The following is a 23,618-nucleotide window of genomic DNA, read 5'->3' as shown; positions in this document are numbered from 1 at the left end:
CTTACCTTTCTGTGAGGCAGATGCTCTTGGGTCATCGCTGCTCCTATAAGTAACCCCTCACCCATACTCCTGTTGGTAGCCCCAGGAAAAAGTCATTGCTTCACCAACTTGAATATTAGTATAATCATTTCTGTAATCTACCTTGAGTTCCCTTTCTGGAGTGAGTAGATGTCTGTGTGTGAATATAAGTGTGAGCATGTGTGTGTGTGAGCGTGTGTGTGTGTGTGTGTGTGTGTTGTGTCTGTCCAGAAAGTCTCTTATACACGGCCGATTCAGCTATCTCCCCAATCCAAGGTTTGCCTGCCCCTCCTCCCTCCCCTTCTTTAGTACCAGTGTTAAAGCTAGGGCCAGAGGCATGCTTGGCAAGCACTACAGCCCGCACTCTTTCCTTTAAAAAATTGAGACAATGTATCTTTAAATTTAAACTGTTCGTTTCCCAGCCACCCAGATGAATACTTTACATTCGTATGAATCTTGATCTCTTGACACAAATTTAAGGTCAATTTAGTTATATGTATTTCTGCTCTTGCTTAAGGTATTGGGTTTGTGCAGCTCATTTAAAAATGTAATGTATAGTTAAGAAATACAGATTAATGGATAGTCATTTATAGTAGTCAAACTTGTAGTCATGTTAGTTAGGTTTTCTAGATGTACAGAGATATTTCAGATGGATAAGTATTCTTCAAATCTTTCAAAGATGTACAGAATATGGTATTTAAGATGTTTTAAGAACTTAGGACTTTTCATGACAGTAGGACATGTCTGCTTCTGGAAGCACCAGTTACTTCAAGAGGATGATGGGCATTGAAAAGGCTCCTTATGGAGTTTGGACAAGAAATTACTCTTGCCTGGACTGCTTGATGCTATTCTGTATGAACCAGACATGTAAGGCTGAACATTCCAAAAGACGGGATAGTCCTTAAGGATTCCTGCTTCACAGAAGAAACTGCCAGACATTCTACAGGATACAGAAGAAAGGGACTGAAAAACTGCCAATATAGGCAAAGCGGTGTTTCAAATTTCCTGCTTCATGGAAAAAATCTGCCAGAAGCTATGGGCCTGTAGACTGAAGACGAATGCCCCAATGTTACAGAAGAACTTTGGGTGACTGTCCAGGCAGCAAGATATCTCTGCCAATTCTAGAATTTTAGAAGTTGATTACAATGCACTTCCTGTTTACTTAGGCAATATTACATCCTTCTGGAGCCTTTGATGGAGTTGAAGAAATGAAGAAACATAGTTATACTTATAAAAGATAGATTAGATATAAAACTTTAGACTCACAAAGATAGTATAAAAGAGTATTTTTCTTAATTTGTCAAATGTAAATAAACTAAATATTGTAACTATAATTCTTGCTTGATAATTGTTTTGCTGTATGTAATCTTGCTTTGTTAAAGTTAAACCTTCCTTTTTATTTAGAAAGAAAAGGGGAGGTGATGAGGGATTCCCTTCTGTATGCTGTGAACATGTTTTATTACCATTGGTTAATAAAGAAGCTGCTTTGGACCTGTGGCAGAACAGAATAGAGTGCAAGGTGGAAATTTCAAGCAGAGATAGAGGAAAAAAGAAGGCAGAGTCAGAGAGATGCCATGTAGCTGTCGAAGGAGATAGATGCCCTGGTAACTTACCAGTAAACCACAAGCCTTGTGGTAAAATATAAAATAATAGAAATGGGTTAATTTAAGATGTAAGAGTTAGTTAATAAGAAGCCCAGGATAATAGGCTGAGCAGTGCTTTATTTAATACAATTTCTGTGATTATTTCAGATCTGGGTGGTCAGAAAACAAACAAGCAGCCTATGCCAACAGACTGGCTTTCAACTTGAACTCACAATTCTCCTGCTATATATAGCCTCTGGAGAGCTAGGATTGTAGGCCTGGGCTACTAGGCCCAGTTACATCTGCACTTTTGGTATACTATATATAAAATTGAAGCCAAATGTAATTTTAAAAAATGCATTTATAATGTGAAATGAAGATTTGGTTATTTTATTTAGCAATTTGGGAGGGGGTATTTTTCAGACAAGGCAGGACTGGTCACCAACTTGATGTGTGATCCTCCTGCCTCCACTTCACCAATGTTAGGGTTATAGCATCTGCCACCATGTTTTCATTTGGCACATGTTTGTCTAGAATGTGCTGCATATTGGACATTGTGTTAACTGTGAAAATAATAGAAATAGTTCCTACTTTCCCATCACCATGAAGCTTTTAACTTTGTTTTTGAGAAAGTCTTGTTATGTAATGAAAGCTAACCTGAGCTCAAGCTCAGAGTTACAGGCTTGCACCACTATGGCCAGCAAGAGCTTACAGAATTTTGAATTCTCTATATAAAATCCACCTAACAAAGTAATAAAATGCCATAAAGATGTAGATATAAAATTAGGATGGGAAAGCTGCCTAGAACCAAGATGTATAAATATTCTTTTAAACTTGGACAGCTCATAGATTAGAGTCATCATACTTAAGCAGTAGGTGGGGACACCACCGGAGATGCAGAGAAACTCCGTGAGAGGGCTTAGAAGAGAACCCAAGATTTCATAGTGAAAAGGTCCTCTCAAGGACCCATGACTCAAGAGCTGAAGAAATACAGAAGTTCCGCGAGGTAGGGTGGTGCACACCTGTAATTCTAGTGCTCAGGAAGCTGGGGCACGAGGAGTACCACGAGTTTGAGGCTAGTCAGGGCTACATACTAAGTTCAAGAATAGTGTGAGCCACATAGCAAGAAATTAAAACAAATTTAAGATTAAAGGTAAGTAAGGTTCAATGGGTTAATTTACTAAAAAGGAAGATAATGAAATTCAGAGAATTTAAACTATTTGCCCAACAGACTTTTCAGGGTAGGCAAAGCTGAGTCCAGATCTATTTTCATTCTTTTACCAAAGTATTCAGTTTTGAGGAAATGCATGTCTGATAAAAGAAGTACATAAACATTTCTTAGTATGTTTAAAGCCTTGGGTTCAATCTATGGGCAGTAAGACAATAAATCCAAGAGACTCGTGCAGACAAAGCAGGTTTGATAGACCACTCTGCAGAGAGAAAAGGCAAAAATGGCTGATTTGGTGGAAGATAATGATTTGTAATGACCCTCAGTTATGGGAAATTCTTGACTTCCTTTTCCCATAAGTCAGGACATGCCCTCTTCCCATGTTTCTCATCCTAATTTAAGGAATCATTTGGGGCTTGCAATTCCCCCCTTCTCTGATCCTGGGCTCAGTCACATAATAGATATCTGTAACTTTCCAACTCTCAGAGTTCTGAGACAAGCAGGCACCAGCTGCCAACTAGGGTACAAGGGGGCTAGCACCTCCTGCCACCTGTAATTCTGATGAACATTAAGTGAAAATAAACTAACAATTTATGTCTTCCAAATCCACAATACAGCCAAGAACATGGTATTAGTCTTGTGACCATGGGCAAATCCTTCTTGCCTTGTTCTTCCACCTGTTAAAACACCACTTTACAGTGTTGACATAAATATTAAATAAATACTACAGTCAGTACTGTAACAGAGATTGGCATATGATAAGTCCTCTATAACTGGCAAGTCTTTACAATCAAATTTTAGCAGGAAATAATTTAAAGTAAGTCTCAATTATCTCACAAATAATAATCATCACATGAGGCCTGAATCCTACAGTAATGAAAAATGAATACAATAATTAATGCTTGAATGAAAGCAATAAAAATGGTCACTTTAACACTGCTTTGTCCAGAAGCTAAATTATGGACCCAGAAGAACTGCATTCAAGAAACCATACAAACAGTAAGGATTTAGGCAACCTATGGTCAAATTATTAAATACTTTATTAGGCACAAATCCCAATCTTAACTCATGCAAGGAACAAAATACAGTATATTAACAGACACTTCATTTTGTTTCTCCTTAAAAAACTGTGAAGACAGGTGAAGTGGCACACACTTTTAGTCCCAGCACTCAGAAGCCAGTGCCAGGCAGATCTCTGAGTTGGAAGCCAGCCTGTTCTATTAAGTGAGTTACAGGACAGCCAGGGAAATACAGACATCCTGTCTTGAAAAACAAAACAAACAACAATAACAGCAACAAGAAAAACAAACCCTAAAGCTAATTGTGTACAAGTATATCACACACACACATGTGCACGCATGCATGCACGTATGCACAGAGAGAGAGAGAGAGAGAGAGAGAGAGAGAGAGAGAGAGAGAGAGAGAGAATAAAAATGAAACACAAGTTTTGGTAATTAGTGTAACAGGACACATAATTGGCCAGAAGCATAATAACTGATTATTTTAAAACACTTTCTCATTCACTACCAACTTAGTGCTTCACACATAGTGCATAATTATAAAAAGGAATCTGGAAGGAAGAGGCAGGAGTGTTTCTGTAAATTTGAGGCCAGTTTGGGATACAATGGATTCCAGCCTCCTCTGAACTATAGTTTAAGACTATCTCAGAAAAACCTCTTTTTCAAAGTGCTTCCTAATGTCATGTTGCTTTATGTTTAAAAATAATGGGATATTCTGAAAATGAGTCAGGGCTCTCATTGCTCTTTCTTTTACTATTAGTATACTTAAAAAATAAAAAAAAAAAAACCCTTTCCAATCATCTTTGCTAACTGTGAGCCTTGAGGTTGACAGTCTAAACTACAGAACTCTCAAACGAGACCAGCTTGCTGGAAGTACTGCTGTCTTTATTTTGTTTCTATAAATGCGGCAGCTACATTCCATGTTTTATACTACGTATTTCAGGCAAGTAAACAGTTTCAACTGAGTTTTTTAATCTATGGGTATTAAGTTGACTTTAACTACTATGAAATGTAAATACATCAATTCACATGTTTGTTTCTGTTTACTTTGTGACAAGATCTTTAGGACACCCTCCCCCCCCACACACACACAAAGAAAAAGTAACTAAAATGAATGTACCTAAAATACTTTCAGAAACTCTGGCAACAACGACCTTATGAACTCGGTCGTCTTTCCTCCTCAAGCCACTCACTGCATCGGGGCACAGTTCAGCTTCTCTAAATGTTCCTACTTATTCTTGTTTTACAAGAACACTTGTGTTTAAAATCACACCCCAGCATGATCACGACTCCACATGTGACTCTGTTTATGAATTCTGATTTATAACGCTCGTAGTACTTTGCTAATATTGGAGTTTTTTTTGTTTGTTTTAGAACTCTGAAACCAATCACACTGAAATCAACACCCATCCTTGAAACTTTAAAGTTTCAGAATTTCCATCCTCTTTAGAAGTCTAGGGCAGGGCAGACTGGTTGAGTGTGGCTGGGTCAGCAAAGAAGTGCCCAACAGTGAGGACACTCTTGGCTGAAAGGACAAAGACCTGACCAGGACCCCATGGGGGGGGGGGTGGAGGCGCCTGGTGGCACTGAGAGGCCGGTCCCTAGAGCCGCCGCGGAGTCCTCTTCCGCGCCCCCACCTCTTCCGCGTCCGGCACGTCTTTTCCTCCTCGTCGCCTCCGCGATGGCTGCCCAGCGCCTGGGCTACGACGGGACCAAACGCTCGGCGCACAGAAACAGGCTTGAGCCCGCCGCGCGGCTTCGTCCTGCCAAGGGGGGCAGCTTCTCTAGAAAAGCCTGACAAGTTGACAGAGCGGGGCGGGAGCGCAGCCTGGGAGCATCCTGCCTCGCGGAAGTCTCCTCTGCTGCCTCTAGATGGCAGGCTTCGAACTCCCGAACGTCAAACGCCTTTTGGGCAAGCCCTTCGCTCGATGTCCACTGCGGGCGCTAGCAGACGGCAGCCATGACAGTTACATCCGGGTATGATCAGGAGCCACGTCCTGAGGCTCCCGGAAGTGACGCGACGCGGAAGGATACGCGTTGGGCCGAGGAAGACTGAGGTGAAGTGGTCTCCGGAAGTGGGTGCAATTGGCCGCTGCTGATGGGACAGTGTGGAGGAGGAGCGTGGCCTTTAACACAAACCCTGTCATTGCCTGATTCGACCATCCTGGCGACAGCAGCTGTTATCGTTTTTATTTGCTAGATATGGAGAAATTAAGTCTGAGAGAGGGCAAGTCGTTTTTCTAAGACCATACCTGTAGTATTTAGCCAAAGCCAGATACTCTGTCCTCCGTGGTGATTCTCTCTTTGGAAAACTTAAATTCATATTTCTTGTCGTCACAGATTGTTGCCTCTGCAAGCATTTTTTAACTCAGTAGCCCAAGGAGTGGTACTAAGCCACACTCCTGCTTTTAATGCTGACTTCCTTGGGGGTATAATGTTTTCTTGTGCTGGGAACAAACCTTGGGGAAAAGTAGTCTTAAGCAATTTGTTGCAGACTGGGCAAAATAAAACTTGCTCTTCTGTCAGCACACTGCTTTACTCTGTTATACTGAATGGTAACATAGCCAGAAAGAACTGCTGTGATGATATATTGGCAAAATCCAGGTTTCCAAAAGAGATTTCTTCATGTTAATCTGACTCTCCAGGCATGGCGGGTGGGGGAACTGAGAGTAAATGTGCAGAAAATGTGTAAAGGGAACTCCCATCACAGAAAAAGGAGGAGAACCAGTGGAGGCTCAAAGATCCATCCCCAAGTCTGAAACAGTTAAGGAGGGAAGGACAGAGGCCAGGGAGGTTGGTGAAAGTGTCCTAGACTGTTAACAGTCTAAGTAAGTTTCAACAAATCTGTTGGGGATTCTCAATCTAAAATCAGCCATTAGAGAAGACCTCCCTGGAACCTGTCTGGCACAGCAGTTCAAGGCTGGTTTCATGATTGTTGGAAACATTACAAGCATCAGTGCCCCTTTGCCCCCATGGAGTCCTGTTGTTTAGTCCTGTTGTTGACTGACCTGGTATTCTGTAACCCACAGTGGCCTTGAACTTGCTACTATTCTTCTACCTCAGCGTCAAGTTTCAAGTCTTAAGAGAGGATTTTATAGATGACAAGAGGAGTAGGTGTTTTTAGAGTGTTGCCACACTTTCCTAACACTGCTTCAAGTCCAGTGACACGAGACTCAACGGCATTACTCAGAGAAGTGCCTGTGTGCCACCAGGGCTTCTAGAGAGACTGTGGTATTTTGACATATGTGTGAGAAATTCCAAGGGTAGGAGCAATGGGCCAGCACTAAGTTTGGGCAGAGGTGAAGGAGAGTCACTGTTGGTATTGCCTGTTTCTAGCACAGAGTGTCGAGGCAAATGGTGCATCAGCTGTGGCTCACATGGGAGAGAGTTGTTAGAGCCTTTTGACATGCCTAAGAAGAGAGATGAGACCTTTGCAGAGAAAGTCTGTGTGGGTTGGATGAGTAGAAAATCCAACATAATGGATAGGTGGAGTATTAATGGATAGACTGAATGATGCTTATCTAGGGGAATCTGCTTGTTCAAGTTTTCCAGTTGGTTCCTGCTTCTTTAGAGCTGAACGTTCCAAGTCCCTCTTCCTGACCCACAGCTTTTAATGGCCTTCCATGGTCTCACGTAACCATGTAGGATGGCCAGAATACAACGGTGGCTTTCTGAGTAAGCTGCCTCCAACTTTGGGACTGCTAGGATTCCTTAGACTTTAATTTTTAACTAAATTTCTCTTTTGCTTTCCTTTATGGATTCAATAAATAAACATGCATGTGTGCATGCATGCATGTGTGTGCATGCTTGTGTGTGCCTGCATGTGTGCATGCATGTGTGTGCATGCGTGTGTGTGCATGCGTGTGTGTGCATGCGTGTGTGTGCCTGCATGCATGTGTGTGCATGCGTGCGTGCGTGTGTGTGTGTGTGTGTGTGTGTGTGCGTGCGTGTGTGTGTGTGTGTGCGCGCGTGTGTGTGTGTGTGTGTGTGTGAGAGAGAGAGAGAGAGAGAGAGAGAGAGAGAGAGAGAGAGAGAGCATGCATATGCCCATGAAGCCAAGCATCCTGCTCTCATTCTCAGCCTTACTCCCCTGAGGTCTCTCGCTGAACCCAAGTTCACCTTTTTTTGTGTGTGTGCAGAAATTTTCCTTTCTCCCTCCCTCCAGTACTGGGGTCTGTGCCTGCATTTTCAATGGATGTTCAGGATCTGAACTCAGGTCATCATGCTTGTGCAGAAAGATCTCTTACCCAGTGAACCATTTCCCTAACCTCAGCATTTTTGAGTATCAGCTTTGTGTCAATCACAGTGTTTAAACCTTGAGGAATAGAATGGGGAACAAATACAATAATACCATAAGTAATAAAATATTAACAAAAAAAATCAAGTGCTACAATATAGATACCTTATTTTTAGAAAGGATCTGACTTTGAGGAGGATAAATACCTCCCATTTTACTAATTAGATATGTGGAGCAATCCAGAAAACCAGCAACTCAGGTATGTTGTTTGGCTGGACATCTCTTCCCAACCTGAACAATGGTCAAAGGAACTTAGGTTGATCGGGAAAGTAGGGATATCTGCTTGCTCTTGGGATTGCTCTCCACCTTGCCAGGATGTTGTTACTGTTTCAAGGGCCCTTCAATAAGATCTCTGGAAGGATACCCCAGGTTGGACCAGTGAAGGAAAGGGGAGGGAGTCTGGAAAGCGGAGGGCCCCAGAATCCTTTAAACCTGTACCCAGAACCCCATGGTGGACTCACAACTTTTGGGCTCCTTTGATGCTGACAGGAGCTGTTTTTCAGTTCTTACACAATTTGTCCTTTTTCTTCTCCTTCCTCTGTGGCTGTTGCTTCCCTGTGTCCCCATGACTGTGGCCCTCTTCTCTCTGCCTGTCACTTTAACGTCATAGGCACCAGCCCCTTTCAGGTACATGACCCTGGCGCTCCCACTTGTCACTTTTGCTGTCTAAGCCCGGTAACTTTCTTGTTCTCTAAGTTTGTCTTCTCTCCCTGTTGTACAGTTACTTTGTTCCTGTCCGTAACTCTAGATGATCAGCCCTCCCTCTAAGACCCTCACAACACACCCTCTTCTCCTGAAAGCAGACAGCAACCCCTAGCAAGTTGCTTCCTTTCTTTTACCATGAAGACCTCACTGAAGACCAAAAAGGGCTCACAACTGTAAAGGCAAGTTCGTAGTTGATTTTCAGATGACTCTTAAGGACCATAAACAATGAAAAAAGGTAGCAAATGGGATTGACAATAAATGGATAATGTAGAAAATCCATGTCCCTAGCTTAAGGTCATAAACAGATTTAATATATAAGCAGGTGTAAGTTATTTTGTAAGTCAGTTATAGGTCTTGGAAATGGGAGATTTAACTGCTGAAAAAGTGTAATTGAAGATCAGTAAGGTTAAGACAGATCAAAGGGACCAAGCCATGTGGTAAGGGATACAGCATTATTAAATACTGTTTAAAACCTCAGTATGTTAGGTCTTTATTGTAATCCTTTGATGTGGGAGTGTCATATATCAATCTGTTGATTTCATTGGTTAAGCAATAAAGAAACTGCTTGGCCCTGATAGGTTAAAACATAGGTGGGAGGAGTAAACAGAACAGAATGCTGGGAGGAAGAAGAAGTGAGGTAAGACTCCTCAGACAGACTCCATAGCTCCTCTCTGAGACACACGCTATGAAGCTCCGACCCAGGATAGACGTAGGCTAGAATCTTCCCGGTAAGCGCACCTAGCGGTGCTACACAGATTATTAGAAATGGGCTAGTCCAGGTGTGAGAGTTAGCTGAGAAGAGGCTAGATATACTGGCCAAGCAGTGTTTAAATGAATACAGTTTGTGTGTTGTTATTTCGTGCATAAGCTAGCCAGGCGGCCGGGGTGCTGGGGACGCAGCCCTGCCGCTCTCATTACAACAATCCTTAGGTCTTTAATTTTTTTCCTCCTATGACTGAGCAAGAGTCAAGGATGGGCCATCTGGCCGCTTGCAGGAAAGCCTGGCTGCTGTATCCTTGGAGCTGTTAGTATGCACTCATTTCCTTGGCAATAGCTGATTTTCCCAGGGAGTCCAGCCTTGTTGAACACCCCATGACATTCAGAGAACTCTATTCCAGCTGCAGGGACCACTGCAACCGTGCCTGCTGCTAGAGTCCAGCTGGTCTTTCAGGAGCACTTGCTCTAATCACAGCTCCAGGCCACTCATAGTGGAACTGGAAGACTCTAGTGTGGGCAATTCAAGCTTCAGGAAACTCTAGATGATCCTGCCTACCCTGCAACTATTCTTATCCAGGATAGCAGGAGGAAGCACCTCCCCAAGAGCCTGTGATTGCTATGTAAGGCTTCTGGCTGGTTCATAGATGAGGTGTCTGATAAGCATATATGTAAGCTATGGAGGCTAAATAGGAAGCTACTCACACATAAAGCTCTGTTTGGTAGAATTGCATTCTTCTAATATGCCCAATCATCCAGTTTTGCAACACTTGGCCTCAGGAAAGGCTTCTCCCAAATGTGAGCCCCACCCCTCATAGGGATCTACCATGTAGCCCACATTAGCCTAACTCCATTTATCTCAGTCTCCAAGTTGCTGCAATTATGGGAATACAACACTGTACTTCTGAACTTTTTTTTTTTTTTTTTTTAGGTTTTTCGAGACAGGGTTTGTCTGTGATTTTGGAGCCTGTCCTGGAACTAGCTCTTGTAGACCAGGCTGGTCTCGAACTCACAGAGATCCGCCTGCCTCTGCCTCCCGAGTGCTGGGATTAAAGGCATGCGCCACCACCGCTCAGCCTGAATATTTTTTTTTATTGATTACTTGCAATCTTTTTTACAGGTAGGGTAGGCTGCTGAGCTGGTTATACAAGGAAAACCAGAGCTCCTAGGGAGTTTAACCCCAAACCCACCGAGCAGCAGTGAGGAGGCTGCTGAGGAGTTCAGGGGTGCTGTGGGGAGTGAAACCTGCAAAGCTGGGAGCAAAGAGGGCAAAGAGGTTTTTAGAAACTGTAGGCAAAAGCTTCCAGTCTTAGTCCCTGGAAGAATTCCTGAAAGCCAACAGTTGAGGGTCCCAGGGTCCCAATACCCACAGCCCAGGAGCTGTCACGCTAGTTGCAGGTAGCTCGGCTGTTGCCTCTCAAAAGCTAGAACAACCAATAATCTCCTGAGCTGAACTAGGACTGTAAGTCTTTGTCTTTCAAACCTAGCAACACTAAGCCTCTAGGTTCTCGGGGCTTAAAGCCACAGACTCTGGGTTTGAAAGCCTAGCCTGTAAGCTTCTGATGCTTGAGAGCTCAGGGATGCCAACGCTGAGGGATCTGTTCCTTGTCCATTCATGATTTCCATCTGAATGGAGCAAAGGGACCCTTGCTCAGTCATCTGTGATGGTAAATTGCTGTGTTAGCAACAGAGGGGGAACAAAAGGAGAGATAAGAGCAACTGATGCCTGAACAGTGCTTACGGTGCTAACGGTATTACTCTATACATATGTGTATAAAACTCATGGAATTCTCTGAGCAAGCCTGGCAGGAGTCTGCTGTCACTATTCCTTTTATTTTTGCCTCCTCCCCTCCTCCCCATTTTTTGAGACTAGGTTTCTCTGTGTCCTCTCTGTCCTGGAATTTGCTCTGTAAACCAGGTAGGCTTTGAACCCACGGAGATCCAACTGCATCTGCCTCCAAATGCTGGGATTAAGGTATGTGACACCTTCACCCAGGTTATTCATGAGAGAATAGAAAGCAAAGAAAGAATCAACATACCAGACAAATCCGAAATCCTATTGTCCACGAGCCTTTCAAGTCAAATAATGAAACAGTTTATTTTAAGTCATTTCAAATATTCAGAACTGTATCACTGACAGGAGGCCTCTGGAAAGGAAAAGAATGATATCTGAGCAACAGGATCATGTGTTGTTTAAGGAAATACTGCTTATAAAAGATTTCTCCTAAATTTTTAATTTATTAAAAAATTTCCACAGAATATATTTTGATCATATTTGTCCTTCTCCAGTTCCTCCCAGAAACTCCCCACCTTGCTACCCACTCAACTTCATGCTCTTTTTCTCTCTCAAAAAAGAAAAGAAAAATAAAAAAAAAGGACATCAAACCAAAAAAAAATCCCAATAAGACAAAGCAAAAACAAAACACACACAACAAAACTATGGAATCTGTTTTGTGTTGGCCAACTCTTCCTGTGCATTGCCTGTCCTGGAGAGTGGTTGATACTCACAGTGGCACCACACTACAAGAACTGATTTTTCCTTTTTCAGCAGATACCAACTGCAAACGACTTCTTGATTCGGGGATAGAACTTCATCATCACCCCCCCACACACTTCTTTTTGACTTTTTGTTTGGTTTGAACTTGTGCAGGTCTTGTGAGTGCTGTCACAGGCTCTGTGAGTTCCTTTGTGTATCACTCCTTTTTTCTCTGGATGACGCTGTTTCTTTGGCGTCACCACCACCTCTGGCTCTTACAGTGTTTCCTCTTTCTCTTCCACATAGATCCCTAACACTTGAGGGAGCAGTTTGATAAAGACATCCCATTTAGGGCTGAGTGCTCCAAAGTCCCTCATTCCCTACATATTGCCCAGTTGTGAGTCTTTGTGTTGATTGCCATCTACTGCTAGAAGCAGCTTCTCTGAAGAGGGCTGAGCAATGCTCCGATCTGAGTCCCAGTCCGAGGAAAGCAGCTGTTGACACCTGGTTGAAAGTGGCTCTGTGGATTAGCAGTCATTTCTTCCCTTTGGAGGTGGGGGGGTAGTTAATATTAGCTCTCTCACGACAAAGCGCACAGAAGTGGTGTCATGTGACTTCTGGGGGTTCCAAAATACTGCTTCTGTCTAACTCTTTCTCTTACTGGGAAGTTTATTCTGGGAACCAACCTCCATGTTCTAAGGAAGCCCAAAGTAATCTACAAACAGAAGTCACCTGGAGAGACCCTTAGGGAAAGAGAATGAATCTCCCAACCAATGTTCACTGCCAGATTTCTGAGTGATAGGATCTCAAGTGAGTCCAAAATACAGGCTCTCAATCTTCCAAATAAGGATCCAAACACCATAGAGCAGAGATGAACTGTCTCTATGCTTTGTATGAATCTGACCCACACAGGATCCATAAGCATAGAATTTATTTTATAATATTGAGCTCAGCAGTAACTTTATTATAATCACAAAACCTGAAATATATTAATATGATAGATAAGTTGTACAAAGAAAATATTGGCGTACTCAAGTGGACTAAATATCAATCATGAACAAGACTAGAGGAAAGAGTAAGCTTAGGAACTGCAGAGGTGACTCAGTTGATCACATGCTAGCCTCACAAATCTGAAGACCCTAGAACCCACATAAGGTGCTAGGTGTGGTGACATGTGCTTACTAACCCCAGAGATAGTGAAATGGGAAGCGAGACAACCAGTCCTGGAGCTCTTAGCCAGCTAGCCTAGCCTACTTGGCTGAGTCCCAGACCAGAGAGAGGCCTGTCTCCAGCAAAAGGAAGACACCTAAGATTGTCTTCTGACCTCCACACACACACATGCGCACCCCACAGGCACACATACCCTCACACACACACACACACACAAATACGGTTAATTCTAATAATGTATCATACTCATATAGGGATAAATATTAGGTGAAAAATTTCACATTCAGTTCTTAAAATTCACCTTTAGTGTTTTTATGCTACAAGAGGTGAAGACTGAGAGACAGAATATTTCGGGAGGCCTTGTTTAGTAAAGGCACTATTGTAGGAATAGCTTCCTAGGAAACGACTAAGAGCAGCAACAGAGACAGTGTCGTACGGTGAAAGCTGCAGTCTGTCATCACACCGTGAACTTTGCTGCATGTCGCTTCAGAGGCTCAAAGTACAAGTTTGTGCTCTATAGAAAAGAAAAGCTAATTGAGAAAGAACCAAGAGTATGTGTGGGTGGTGGAGACAGATGATGTGAATGAGTCTAATTAAAAGCTCTTTTATTTATCTGAAATTTTCAGAATTGTGTAGACCGTGTGCTGTGCCCATTTCCACCTTGTGAAGCGAGGCATCCAGAGCAGTTCTCCTAGGTCCTCCCTACTTGGAACATACAGACAATGTATCCTGTTAGGCCACATGATTTCACATCAATAGGGACAATCCAAGGAGCTTTTTGTTTAATTTTTTTTAATATGGGGTCTCCTATGTAGCTCTGGCTATTCTAGAACTTGCTCTGTAGACCAGGTTAACCTTGAACTCACAGAAATCCTCCTGCCTCTGCCTCCCAAGTGCTGGGATTGAAGGTGTGCTCTACTGATGGAGGAGGGTCATCTGTTGCTTTCATTGGTTAATTAATAAAGAAACTGCCTTGGCTTTTTGATAGGGCAGGATTTAGATAGGTGGATTAGACAGAACAGAATTGTGGGAGAAAGAAAGCTGAGTTAGGCAGACGCTATAGCTCTCCTCTCCAAGATGGATGCAGTTTAAGATCCTTCCTGGTAAGCCACCACCTCGTCGTGCTACACAGATTATTAGAAATGGGTTAATCAATATGTGAGAGTTAGCCAGTAAGAGGCTAGGGCTAATGGGCCAAGCATTGTTTAGAAGAATACAATTTGTGTGTTGTTATTTCGGGTGTAAAGCTAACCATGCAGGGAGCTGGGCGGGATTAAAAGCAGGCCTGCCTGCAGCTCCTCACTACACTCCACTATGCCTGGCCCCAGGTGCTTTTGTTACAGAGCTCACACCTTAGCTAGACCTGTAGTCAATTGTAGCCATCTCCTGTTAATTGAAACACTCCCTCCTGGTGTGAAGAGTTGGAAATAAATGAAATTTACTGGATTTACAAGGTCCCACCCTCGAGGTTATAAAATCAGTAAACAATTTCTGGGGAGAGGAGACCTTTCTGCCAGTCAAGCCATCTGCAAGTTATGGGAGAACTCAGTGAGTTGTCACCACGCTGGGATAGGCTATGCGCCTGCTCTGAGTCCCCTGCACTCCTTTAAGTAACCTCTTTCCTCTGCTCCTGTGAACAATCAAGGTAAATTCACTAGTTACTAATCACTTCTATGATCTCTCTTAGGTGCCCTCTCAGGGCACTCCCCAAGACAACTCATAACTCATAGGTGTAAAATTGGGGGCGTTGTGCTCATACTGTGCTGACACGTTTGAAAGTGACTGTATTTCCCATACGAGAGGGACATGAATAATTGGGGAAGATGCGCATGGTAAAATATAGTAGGTAGCCACTGCGGTGGTGTCCAGTGATTTTTGTCATTTGATAGTAACAGACTCTGAACAGACTCTCCTATACCGAAACATTTGATCCCTGTGGCCAAAGCAACAAAGTAGGAACGTGGGAGGACAACTAAGACAATGTAACAAAGGGCAGGTAACTTCTACCTTGTGGTCTCTCAGATGAGCTGCTGTGGTGGATGCCAGCTGCCGTGCCCAGGGTACATACAGCAGCCTGGCTGCTTCAGAGGAGCCATTTGCCAACAGCCTGACAGGCATGAAAGACATCTGAAGGCAGATCATGGTGGTACTTCTAGTGAGCACCCCAACTGTTATTAGCTCTGTGACACAGTGCCTGAGACACCTTGCCATGATGCTTTTGGGTCTTCAGACACAAGTTGTAAAAAAATAATAAATGATTGGGTTTATTTGTGAAGCATGAGGCAATGTTAATGTAATTATAAATTGCTAACATGGGAATTTCCCCCAAATATGAAGGTATAAAAACTATAACCACCATGCATATTTCAAAGCTGTGCAAGAAGTGTGATCAGGACCTGTCCCTGGTGCTTTGCTGACTTTTGGGAACCTGTTCCTTATGTTGGATTACTTTGTCCAACCTTGATCCAAAGGGAGAAGCTCTGTCCTGCCTCAACTTGATGTGCCCTGCTTTGCTCAAGCCTGTGGGAGATCAGGCACTTTCTGAAAGGAGACAGAGGAGTGAAAGGGGAGGTGGGAGGTAGGAAGCTGGGGAGCAGACTGGGAAGAGGGGGGGGGGAGAAAACTGTGGTCAGTATGCAAAGTAAATGAAAAAGTGTTACTAAAAAAGTCATGCTAGTGATGTAAGAGCAAAGCTGCTGGAAGAAAACAATCAGAAATTTTTAAGAGCAAAATTCATGCTGGAGAGATGGCTCAGTGGTCAAGAGCACATTCCCGTTTTCCAAAGGACCCAAGTTCAATTCCCAGCACCCACACCAGTTACAACCACCTGTAACTCCAGTCCCGGGCATACCCTCACACAGACACATAAATCAAAATAATAGTTAAAGAAGGCTTTAAAAGCAATACTCAGTTAAAGAAATTATCATCAACGAAACAGAAGTTGGATAGATAGCCATGATATCTAAATAGAGACAGTGGAAGCTATAGATGATGGAAGTTACCTTCATTACTGTTCAAGAAAACAGAGTTAAACCTAGATTCCACAGAAACCAAAAATAAAGAAGCAAAGGTAAATCTTTAGACCAGTAAACACTGAAAAAAAAAACTTGTAAACATACACTAAAAGATATAAGCAAGGGTATATTTTACAAGAAAGAAAGAGACCTAGATAAAAGCTTGGAGTTATAAACCAGTATGAAGTCATGTGGAAGTAAATCTGAAGTGATTATTTCTGTCTAAAATAGTAATAAATATGTTGGATTTTTAAAATACAGAGGAAATTAAAGTACATGAAAGATAGGATTAAATGAAATTACATGTTCTTTTTACATTGACCAAGAAAAGATTGAAACACTAGTATACCAGAAGTTAATAAGTCAAAGGTCAATTATGTATGCTATAGATAAGGTTATTAAAGACAGGTCTAGATCACTACCAAGCTGACAGAATAGACAGGAATAATAAAGCACTTTAAATCCAAAACGAGGGAGGGAAGGAAGAATATAAACATAAAAATGTAGGAAAATATAGTTTTAGGTTCACATGTATTCTTAGTTACATTAAATATTAATATTGTTTAGTCCAACTGGAGGTAACACTGTCACTACCGGGAAGAAAGGCAATGAATGCACTATTAAGAAGAGATGCATTTGAATGACATGCATGTCAACACCAACTTAAAGACAGCTAGTGTAGATATATTATTACAGAAAAAGTATATTTTAAGGAAAGATGTATTACTACAAATAGCCTCATTTCATAAGGAAAAACTCTGTTTACTTGACAGATGTAATAACAAATTTTATGTATATAATAACATTGCATCAAAATGTATAAAGTAAAAGGAAAGATCTATAAGGAAAAATGACATCTACATTCATAATGGAAATGTCATTAATTTTATCAGCATGTATTAGCTGCATACACATGGGAAATTTGAGAGTATTTCTTTTTTAGCTTTTAAAAAATTTATTGGTTTTACTGGTGTGTGTATATGTATATATGATGTGTGTGAGGGGCAAATCATAGCACACATGTAACAGAGAATGATTTTGGGTAGTGGATTTTCTTCTTGCAACATTTTGTGGATTCTGAGGATTAAACTCAGGTAACCAGGCTTATGTGGTAAGTGCCTTTACTTGCTAAACCATCCTGCTAACCCCTATACACGCATTCCTAGTTAATAAGAGAATAGATTTAAAAAATAGAGATCTAGATGAAAATAATTCAGATTGACCTAAAAGACATCTATAGACCGCTATACCCACTACCTTATATGCAGTTTATTTTGAAGAGCTACAAAGTATTTATCAATGTTGACTATATTGAAAACTACAAAGCAATCTCAACAATTTAGGATGGTTTGATATTGTGAGAAATATCTTTCTCGATCACAATTAAATTGTGCTTGAAATCCATAACAAAAAGCAGCAGAGAAAAAAAATCAAAGAAACACCTGGGTTTAAATATTAAGTTTTGTATTTCAAAAGAGATCTTGAGGGTTAAAGAAAAAACTCATAGTAGAAGTTAGAAACTGTTTTGAAACAGTTAAAGCAGTGTTTAGAGGGAGATTTACAGGCTTGTGTGCATGAAGAATGAGAAAATCAATCAGCTAGTTCAGGGAATCACTAAAGAAGTGACCAGAAGCAAAAAACAAAAAAACAAGAAGCTCAAATCATGAAAAGGGAGGAAATGATACGAACAGCAGAAATGGGCAAAATATTCATTGAAGAGGATCAGCAAACTTAAACCTTTGGGTGCTTAAGATGGGGGTGATCACAGTTTATATCAGCAATATGTAAGGAGATATAAAAACATCTACACATAGGAAAATGATAAAATCATGACAATGAAATTAGCACTTAGGAAAAAAATGACAAATTCTAGGAAAGCATAAAAAGAATGAACACAAGAAGAGGAAATGAATGTCTGGAAAATGTGCCGAGGACATGCATGTGATTCAATGACGTCACTATCAATACACTTTGCGTCTAAGATTGTACTTTTTTCCCCCTTGGATGTTGGGGATCTGACCTACAGCCCTGTGCAATGCTAGGCAAAAACTCTGCCACTGAACCACCCCCTCCAGGTAAGATTGTACTTTCTGAAAAATCATCAAATATACTTCATTTGATGTTTTCCATTTATTTTTTTTTCTTTTGAGACAGGGTTTTTCTCTATAGCCCCGACTGTCCTGGAACTCACTCTGTAGACCAGGCTGGCCTTGAACTCAGAGTTCCACCTGCCTTTGCCTCTGGAGTGTTGGGATTAAAATCATGCACCACCACTGCCTGGCTGTGCTTTTGCACTTTTAGTTAATGTTTTTAAAACTCTATTCAAATGACAGACATATTTAATATTAATATTTGAACAAACACATGCTATTTATATGCTATTACTGTGTTTGAATTATTTAATGCCTTGGGTCCTCAATTATAAAATTTGGTTAACATTTAAAAGGTTAAAGAAAGCTCCACTATGAGATATGATAGAGAACTATTTCTTTATTTATCCTGATCTTGGAATAGTGTGCATGGTGTAAACTCTAGGAAGTGTGCTGAAGCTCTGTGTCTTCACACTTATCTCCAGAGCGATGAGACAGCTAATGAAATGGAATCAAATATTTGCTAAACTTTTCATCTGACAATCAAGCCCCATTATATGTATTTTTAAATGGGCAAAGTTTTTGAGCGGAAATTTTTCCAAAGAAGAAATTCAAGTGATCGGTAAATATACCAAAAAAAAAAAATGCTCAGTATCACTAGCTGCAAGAGAAATGCAAATCAAAACCACGACAAACGATTCTGTCACCCTGGTTAGAATGGCTACTAATAACAAACAAACAAACAACAAAACTGAACTAGCAAATGTTAGCGACAGTATAGAAAAAGTGGAACTTTCAAACAGTCTGTGTGGTCCAGCGGGATGGTTCAGCAGGTAAAATGCTTGCCCCACAAACCTGACCTCCTGAGCTTCATCTTAGAATGCACGTAAAGGTGGAGAGAACTCAGTTCCACCAAGATGCACTCAGACCCCACACCTACTAAGAATAAAATTTTAAAGAATTAAAAAACCCAGTACTGCCTTTCCGCTCGGCCGTTCCCCTGTACGGGAGGCAACCGTGGCGCCCAGCCGGAATGGCATGCTTGAAGCCCCACTTCCACAAGGACTGGCAGCAGCGAGTGCACACTTGGTTCAACCAGCCGGCACGCAAGATCCGCAGGCGCAAGGCCGGGCAGGCGAAAGCGCGCCGCTTTACCCCGCGCCCCGTCTCCGGACCCATCGACCCATCGGGCCCATCGTGAGGTGTCCCACAGTGCGCTACCACACCAAGGTCCCAGCTGGCAGGGGCTTCAGCCTGGAGGAACTCAGGGTGGCTGGTATCCATAAGAAAGTGGCTCACACAATCGGCATCTCTGTGGACCCAAGGAGGCAAAACAAGTCCACCGAGTCCCTGCAGGCCAACGTGCAGCGCCAGAAGGAGTACCGCTCCAAGCTCATCTTCTTCCCCGGGAAGCCTTGGCTCCAAAGAAGGGAGATAGTTCGGCTGAAGAACTTAAATTGGCCACTCAGCTCACAGGACCTGTGATGCCCATCCGGAATGTTTATAAAAAGGAGAAAGCCAGAGTCATCACAGAAGAGAAGAACTTCAATGCTTTTGCCAGTCTTCGCATGGCCCGGGCCAATGCCCGGCTCTTTGGCATCCGAGCAAAGAGGGCAAAGGAAGCTGCAGAGCAGGATGTTGAAAAGAAAAAGTGATGTGCTTTTGGAATATTGCAATAAATTTTCCATAAAGCAAAAACAAAACAAAACAAAAAACCAGTGCTGAGGGCTGGAGAGATGGCTCGGTGGTTAATAGCACTGGCTGCTCTTCCAGAGGACCTGAGTTCAATTCCCAGCACCCACATGGCATCTCACAACTGTCTGTAACTCTAGGTCCAGGGGATCCAACACCCTCACACCATTGTACGTAAAATAAAGTTAAATAAATTATAAAAAAAATCCAGTACTGAATGTAAGTCAGTACTGTTATTATGGAGAACAGTGTAGAAGTTGCTTCAAAAAAGTGCAAATAAGTTTGTTATATGTCTGATTACCCCACTGCAGGGTGGATATGTCCAAAGAAAGCAAAATCTGTGCACCAAACAGGTATCTGAACACTCATGTTAATTGCCTCTCTATTCAGAGTAGGTTAAGCCAGGGAATTAACATAGCCGTCCATCAACAGGTGACCAAATAAAGAAAAGTGTGGGATGCACACACAGCAGAGTATCGTTTGGCCATTAGGGAAGGAGGGAATCCTATATTCTGTATTAAAGTGGATGGAGCGGGATAAGATGATGTTGAGTGAAATAATCCAGACACAGAAAAGCAGTTGCTTCATATTTCTCTCCTGTGTGGACGTTTTAAATAAAGTCGATCTGAATGTAGAATAGAGATTTTTAGAATCTGTGAGTGGGAGAGCATGAACGGAAGGAAGCCGAACGCTGTCGTGCACACTGCATGCATGTACTGAAACTGCACAGAAACCCACTAACAGCGCTCAAGAAACGCATCGCAATAAGAACAAAAACTGCATTTGGGCCGATGGGGTGGCTCGCACTTGCACCTCCAGCACTCCAGAAGCAGAGGCAAAAGGTTAATTTTACCCTGCTTCCCTTCACTGTTTTCCTGCTGTGTCTTTCTGACTTTTGCTTTCAAACTTGCTGTTTACTTTTATTTTAGGTTTTTCTCTTGCCCACAGCTCAGAGGCAGCATTCACTTTTGGCATTCAGTCTCAGAATCTGTCTTTCACTGCCTAAGCTTAAATTTGTTATAATGGTTAATTGATACCTTTGGATTATTTTTATTGTAGTATGGTACAATTATTAGGTCTTGATGTTTTCCTTTTCTCATATTGGGTGGAGAACATGCATTTCTCTTTAAATTTTCTCCTGTATTGAAAACTGTGGGATCTGTGTCTATTATTTTAGTAGTCATCCTTAATGCTTGATGTACATCCTTAATGTATATAAATTTTAGCAGTGTCCATACTCGGTTTTCTTACCTTTATTCTGAAGATATTAAGGTATTTACCCACTAAATACCAAGCCTAACTCCAAAATCTTTTAACTGTCACATAGTTTTAGCATCAAGTTTTTTTTTTAAGATAAAGTTCTCTCAAAGAATTAATTTTCTGAAATATGTTGGATGATGGAGGAGGGTCATCTGTCTATGTGTTACTTTCATTGGTTAATAAAGAAACTGTTTTGGCCCTTTAATAGGACAGAAAATTAGGTAGGTGGAGTAAACAGAACATGATGCTGGGTTTCTCTGTGGCTTTGGAGCCTGTCCTGGAACTAGCTCTTGTAGACCAGGCTGGTCTCGAACTCACAGAGATCCGCCTGCCTCTGCCTCCCGAGTGCTGGGATTAAAGGCGTGCTCCACCATCGCTCAGCTCCATTTAAAATATTTTAACACTGTATTTTACTTCAAATATTTAAAGTGGTAATTATTTTATTATTACTTTTTTGAAACAATGTCTCATACAGCCCCTTCTGGTCTCTAACTCAGGAATGGACTCATATCTCTAATTCTCCTGCCTTCTCATGTCAAGTGTTGACATTATAGGAAGGGCCATTTATACATGGCATTCGGTTGCTGTTCTGATGGAGTATTCTTAATAATCATGGTGAAGTATTGATATTTTCCAATATCAGCCCGTGCTTTATTTCTGACCACCTCGTGATTCATCCCTAGTCTTTGCAGCATCATTCTGTCACTGACCCTTGGGAAGAAGCTCTGTTTCTTCTACAGTAAATTTTTGTTCCCAAACTGGATTTTACTGAGTTTTTCCTAGGTATGTTACTTAATAGGGCTTGGAGGTTCAGCTGGAGGGAAGTTTAGCTTGTTTGCTGTCTCATACTAGCTGTGGTTCACTCTTCCCTATCTAATTGTTTTGAAACTGTCTCTCTCAATGCACTTGGCCACCAGTCTAGAGTAAACTGAGGCCATCTCAACTCTCTACAGGGCTAGTGGCTTATTTTGTGTTGTCCTTGGAACCTCCTTTTAATGTCACTCTGAGATTTTCTTGTACTTCATCTTGGGTTCTATCTGTTATTTTCTAATTTCGGATTTGATCTTTCTTGTTTTAACTTTGGGGAACTATTAACCATCTTGGAAAGATTGTTAGGTCAAGTTCAGATAATTTCTTTTTCTGAAAATATCCTAATTATATACTCATATTTAATTAACCATGTATTCCAGCACAAAGATGAACCAGAAAGCCTCCAGCCCCTTAAAAAGTGGAAAACCACTTTTATAACCAGAAAGGCAAGAAATAACTTACAGCGATTACCTATTTTATATCGTTCAACATTGTTTTATCTGGGCAACATTTGATAGCCTTCAGTCTAGGGTTGCTTAAGGGGCTAGCTTCTGGGATTGGCTTAATTCTGTTGCCTGTTAGTAATCTGTATTCCCAGATCAAGCTTCAGCCTCATTATGTATCAAGCTACGTCATACTTCACTACATCAAGAAGTTTCTTTGGGTCAATTCCTGTGGATGATGGTTTAGTCTATTTCATCAGGGTCAACCACATTTTGAAGATAATTGCTTGAAAGTCTTTTTCAAGGTTCTGGTCTTTTTCGGTGGCTGGTTCTGGCTTGTTTGTTTGTTTGTGTGATTGGTTGGTTGGTTGGTGTTTGTTTGTGTGATTGGTTGGTTGGTGTTTTGTTTGTGTGATTGGTCAGTTGGTGTTTTGTTTGTGTGATTGGTTGCTTGGTGTTTTCCTCCCCTTTGAATGGATCACACTCCACTATTTTTTGTGTGACAGTTGTTTTAAAAACTGGACATTTGTGTCTATTGATGTGATAACACTGATCATGAGATTACCTAGAACTAAGCAGCAGCCTGCCCCAGAGCAAAACTGAGGCTTCCCTCAACTCCTCCCAAGCTTGTGCTTTCTGACATTTTTTTAAAAATCATTGTGGCCATGCCAAGGGTGAGCCTGAGGAACATACAATGTTGAATGTCCACACAGGTATTTCTGAGCTTTTGCTTTTCTCTAGGAACGTGCAACAAGATTCTAATTTCCTCCGGATGTGTCGTTGCTTTTTGTACAACTCCTCAAAGTCTTCCTCCCAAAATGGGGGAAACAGAAACACGAAAGGAAGGGGAAAGATGCGGGCCCTTTAAATGCCTGGCTGTTGCTTCAGCTTGTAGAGGAGGGTATTGCAACCCTGGCCTGCAGCAAGTTTGTGTGACCATTGTGCAACAGTGCCACTTCCCCTTTCTGTCACTATCTCTGTGATTAGTATAATGATCCGTAATCACAATACAGAGCCCAGCGTGGCTACAGCCTTGGTCTTGCATGTGAACCACCGTGTTCCCATCCACCACTGTCACAAAATATAACAAAATGGAAGGAAGGAAGGAAGGAAGGAAGGAAGGAAGGAAGGAAGGAAGGAAGGAAGGAAGGAAGGAAGG

At 41.8% G+C, this 23,618-nt stretch overlaps 2 pseudogenes; both read left to right on the top strand.

The window, feature by feature from the left end:
* Positions 1-5,660: 5,660 nt before the first annotated feature.
* LOC126504166 (60S ribosomal protein L13-like) lies at positions 5,661-19,909 on the top strand (annotated as a pseudogene).
* A 3,215-nt stretch (positions 19,910-23,124) lies between these two features.
* Positions 23,125-23,618, top strand: part of LOC126504159 (glyceraldehyde-3-phosphate dehydrogenase-like) — a 14,126-nt pseudogene continuing 13,632 nt past the window's right edge.

Source organism: Alexandromys fortis, unplaced genomic scaffold (assembly GCF_014885135.2).
Source record: "Alexandromys fortis isolate MF-2015 unplaced genomic scaffold, M_Fortis_MF-2015_v1.1 scaffold_16, whole genome shotgun sequence".
In the NCBI taxonomy this organism is placed as follows: domain Eukaryota; kingdom Metazoa; phylum Chordata; class Mammalia; order Rodentia; family Cricetidae; genus Alexandromys; species Alexandromys fortis.
Note: the sequence above shows the minus strand (reverse complement) of the source record. Positions and strands in the feature narration are given on the sequence as shown.